This window comes from Haemaphysalis longicornis, unplaced genomic scaffold, assembly GCF_048455015.1.
Source record: "Haemaphysalis longicornis isolate Haplotype H1 unplaced genomic scaffold, Haemaphysalis longicornis Haplotype H1 scaffold_1, whole genome shotgun sequence".
Classification (NCBI taxonomy): Eukaryota; Metazoa; Arthropoda; class Arachnida; order Ixodida; family Ixodidae; genus Haemaphysalis; species Haemaphysalis longicornis.
This window is the reverse complement of record NW_027526203.1, coordinates 230,069,381-230,074,428: the sequence shown is the minus strand read 5'-3', so window position 1 is coordinate 230,074,428 and position 5,048 is coordinate 230,069,381. Positions and strand designations below refer to the sequence as shown.

General features: G+C 49.8%; 1 long non-coding RNA gene across 1 annotated transcript; it reads right to left on the bottom strand.

The window, feature by feature from the left end:
- Positions 1 to 1,779: 1,779 nt before the first annotated feature.
- LOC144168638 (uncharacterized) lies at positions 1,780 to 2,919 on the bottom strand. Its single transcript, XR_013322192.1, has 3 exons — positions 2,790 to 2,919; positions 2,230 to 2,350; positions 1,780 to 1,858 (listed from the first exon to the last, which is right to left on the bottom strand). It is a non-coding gene; the product is annotated as an uncharacterized LOC144168638 (long non-coding RNA).
- Between the last annotated feature and the right edge of the window lie 2,129 nt (positions 2,920 to 5,048).

Genomic DNA, 5,048 nt, shown 5'->3' with positions numbered 1-5,048 from the left:
ATTCTATATACCCCCCCCCCCCTTTTCGAATGGCCGTTTTTTTTTTTCGGGGAAAAGTGGTAACCCTAATTGAACTAAGACGTATATAATGTATAACCAGTTCACACTTGCATTTAGTCTCAGCATTTCAAGCAGCTTAGATGCCTATTTTTTGTATAGTGCTCGTGCAGTAAGCGTCTCCAAGATTTTTACAATATCTCATGCCTACCAATTGCATTTCGTGATGAAAAAGCATTCACAGATGTGTGGTTGACTGGTTGTGCTGCTGACCGCTGTGCTTGTTAACCCAGCGCAAAAAAGTGCTTCCTACAGGTTTGTTTACAGGCAGCTTAGCCTTTACAACTGCAATGTTCAATGAATGATAGCTGAGGTAATGCGACCAGAAATATCACTAAGTGCCATGATGCATGAAACCCTTGTGATAAAGAGGCAATATGTTGTGCCGTCCGATGCTTACACTGATGATGGGTGTGACGCTGTTGGCTCATGCACCGATGAGGGCTCCATGAGTGATGCTGCTGAGCTGTCCAACTCTTGCGAAGTGCTTGGCTCGAAGTTTTCGTCCAAGGGGTCGTCCTCAAATGTGAGGGACAGTTCGCGTCCCGGCCACTCTGGCACCGGCGTAGACGCTCGACGTGTTTCCTCGAGCAGCAGGATTTCCGGAAGGGCCAAATCAGTTTGGCACGCTGCAGGCAAGGGTTGATTTAGTTTGATACGGTGCGTAATTGCGCTTGTTCACAGTACTTATCAAAGCTGTGTAGTGACATGCATCACTGCATACCCATTTCTCTTGTCCTGCTTTCTGTCTGCGTCCTGATCGACTTTGTCTTACTTCGATGGACGCTTGCGTCGATTTCAGTGCTACTTGCACGTAGCATTGTGTTTGTGCATCAGAGGCAGTGGAATGTGGTGGTGGCTCATCGGGGCATGGTGCAGCCACAACCAAATTGACCGATGAGTCAACGGGAGCTGGAGCATAAAAACAAGCCTTCAGGTAAGGCAGCGGCCAATGAAATGAAAAATTAATAGGCAAAAACTTCTCTGTATGCTTGGTGCAGCTCCGTTGTTTGAGCTATGGTCATGAAAGCAAGGACCTAGCTATTTTGCCACTCTCGTTAGCAGCTGAACTCAGAACGCCCTTTTAATTACCCTGGAAAGTCAACTTCCCAACAGGCTTTATGAAGTTTAGCAGAAATAAGAGCCAGCCCTAATATTCAGAACTAGGTGCTTCTACGGTACATAATGAAACTCAGTTGTAACACGGCGAGCGCCCAGCTAAAAATCAATGCCGTCAGGCTAGCGGAGTGAAGGAACGATATGGATCCACCCAGACATTGTTTTTATGCTATCACTGGCTTCAGTTAATGTTTCCTCCACGGCCGAATGTTTCCGATCGACAGACAAAACAGTGGGACACACGGCCCAGTCAAAAAAAACAACTGGAAACAATTGGAGAATTTCCACTTGTTTTTCACTCATTTTTCCAATTGCGTATTAGTACACAATTGGACCAATTGGGAAAAAAAAGCAATTGGGCCAATTGGGGAAAAGTAATTCCAATTGGAAAAAGCAATTGGGCTGCTTGGAATGATGATAAAATGCATGTGGTCAATCAGTAAGTGGCCATAGCTATGTATACAAACTCGATCATTTAATTTTTGGATGACCAACTTTGTTTACAAAGCCAAGCCTAAAACAACTCCAACCACTTGTGTTCAGTTTTACTTGCATATTTATTAGAAATGGAAAGACTTAGAAATGAAAAAATGGAAACATTAGAAATGGAAAAATGGAAAGGACATGGCTTGTGTCTTCTTCCATGGCTTGCGTTGGGCTCTTATCTTCCTCTCACTCCATCCTGTTTTAAAGAAAAAGAATATAAGGTCCTGTACAATGCGAAACGGGAGTTAACTGGGCTGATAGTTGTGCAAGTGGTTACTACATGGGACCCATTGAGAGACTTGCATGAGCACTGGTATGACGTCACAGGATTCAACTGTTTAACTTCACCTACCTGGACAGGTGTTAAACGTTTGAACTACTTTTTCAGCACTGTACTAACATGCAGCCTGGTGGAATTAAGGCGTTTCCAGTGCCTATAACAGGCATGTTAATGTCTATCACTGACGAAAAACATCAAATATCCCCAATACTATTTCAGCACCACATGGAAGTGGGATGACTGTTAAAAAAATGCGTAAACAAGACTAGCTGCCATAAATTGCATACTTCTTAGCTGTGCAATCGATGTCGGCAATTTTTTCCACAATGTAGTGGTTCAGCTGCTTCAGGACCATGGGCTGAACGTCATCGGGGACTCCCCGCTTGTCAAGCCTATGCTTGTAGCAGTCTGTGAGAAAAGAGGAATTTTTACGAATGACAAAACAGACAGCCCCAAGAAAACAACCGTAACTTTTGGCCATTTACTAGAATGAAGCATGCTATCAGATGTAATAGTTTGGAAAGGTTTTGCGCCTTGTCCAAGATTTCTTAACTTTTGGCTGGGTGGCTCAATTGAGGGACAGACAGGTCAAAATTTTTGCGTAAATGTTAGCTGGTTTGAGCAACTCGAGGCATTAATTTAGCCAGAAGAAATTTATTCAAAAATAAAAATGTTGGCCTGTTCATGCATTTTCTAAGGCATCATTCCCTCGCACGAGTCCGCTGACCTTCTAACATCTTGAAGCGTCTAATAGCCAGCAACAATAATGTAGCTGGCATGGGAAGATATTGCCACACGTCAATGTAATCCAGCAATATATTTTGCACAGAATTATAGAATCCCTTACTTCGCATCACGGACACCTTCCAAGGAGTGAGCGGGTCTTTCTTTGGACGGCCGGGAAAACGGGGGCCATGCTTGCCTGCAAAGCAAGAGCATGTTATGCACATAGGATATACATAGGGCTTATAATTACCTTGCAACTGCGCCGGACTCCATATGGCCACAAGTAGGTCTTTTACGAACATTCAGTCCTTTTCTCTTGCTTGCACTCTTCTCCAGGTCTCCCTGGGCACAAAGAGTCCCTGGCCAATGTCAACCTGCAGTAGGAGGAATCAGCAAAGTATAAATGAGAGGTGATTGGCAGGAGCACAATGGGCTAAAAAAACAAAAACAAGCAATAACTGGTTAAAATACCAGATTGGAGCGCCCTGAGCGAGGGGGGGGAATTATTCATGGACACGCACACAATCCCAGTTCAGACCCATCCCATACTTCGAAAATTTGGGCTGTGTTGGCTGTAAAAATGGCCTACCATGTCTTCTGCAAGAGGTGCTTTGGATGCTGACACGGCCCGTCTTGCTGAGGGGAGGGTTGGCCTTGCTGCAGTGGGGACTGGGGGGGTGCCAGGCTGGCTGCACGAGAGACCAGGGGCGTATGGCTGGCTGCAAGGGGGACCATGGGGGTCAGGTTGTCTGCAGGGGGAGGCAGGGGCGCCGGGCTAACTGCAGCGGGGACTGGGGGGGGTCAGGCTGGCTGCAGGAGAGACCAGGGGCGTATGGCTGGCTGCAAGGGGGACCATGGGGGTCAGGTTGTCTGCAGGGGGAGACAGGGGCGCCGGGCTAACTGCAGTGGGGACTGGGGGGGGGGTGTCAGGCTGGCTGCAGGAGAGACCAGGGGCGTATGTCTGGCTGCAAGGGGGACCATGGGGGTCAGGTTGTCTGCAGGGGGAGACAGGGGCGCCGGGCTAACTGCAGCGGGGACTGGGGGGGGGGGGTCAGGCTGGCTGCAGGAGAGACCCGGGGCGTATGGCTGGCTGCAAGGGGGACCATGGGGGTCAGGTTGTCTGCAGGGGGAGACAGGGGCGCCGGGCTAACTGTAGTGGGGACTGGGGGGGGGGTGTCAGGCTGGCTGCAGGAGAGACCAGGGGCGTATGGCTGGCTGCAAGGGGGACCCTGGGGGTCAGGTTGTCTGCAGGGGGAGACAGGGGCGCCGGGCTAACTGCAGTGGGGACTGGGGGGGGGGGTGTCAGGCTGGCTGCAGGAGAGACCAGGGGCGTATGGCTGGCTGCAAGGGGGACCATGGGGGTCAGGTTGTCTGCAGGGGGAGACAGGGGCGCCGGGCTAACTGCAGTGGGGACTGGGGGGGGGGTCAGGCTGGCTCCAGGAGGGACCAGGGGGGTCAGGTTGTGAGCAGGGGGAGACAGGGGGGCCAAGCTAGCTGCAGTGGGGACTGGGGGGGTCAGGCTGGCTGCTGGTGGAGATAGGGGGGCCTGGCTAGCTGCAGGCATGGGCCAGGCTGGCTGCAGGGAGGTCTTGCAGGGCTCAAGTTGGCTGGAGCCTGCAGTCATTTTTGCTGAAACATTTACACTAAATATTAGGTACAGCACAAGAATCGCACATAAATGGTTGCCTACTTATAGCGTGACTTTAAAAAACTATTACGTAAACTTTGCAGGGCACCTACACATGAAAACTTACTTCGCTCAAACACTTTCTTCTGTAGCCACACACTCCCATTTTGCCTGGAAACAAGCTTAGTTTGAACCAGTGATAGCGAATAAATTATAGAAGGACTGAATCATTTATGAATGCACAGTTGCCACCAACTTCAAGAGTACAATTTATACAATGAGCTTAAACTGGGTACATGCAAGTATTGTGAACAAGTACTGTCTGCCGGTGCAGTCTGCCGGCAGACTGCACTGACTAACACATTCGGCACTTCACCAATGAGGCGTCCCTTACTGCGCACCCAAGTAGCCAATAAACCTCCCCCGTCCCCTATGCACACTAGACTAGAACCTAGGCTTCCTAGCACAAACCTTTATACTGGTTTGAGCACAACGTATCGCCTACCTCGATGCACGATCACCTACGTCGCGCAAGGTTAGCTGAGGGTAACGCGCTAGCATATACGAACCGGCGTTTGCAGAACCGTCTGTGCGAAGGTCCGCATCAGCGGCGCCCAACAAGCTGCCGACAGAGCTCTGGCTGCTACCAGCGCAACCAGCGTCGATGCACCCCTGCGTGAGCAGTTGAAACGGCAAACATCACGATCCAGCCAGAACAAACGAACGGCCACGTCCAGGTCATAAGGCGTGTAC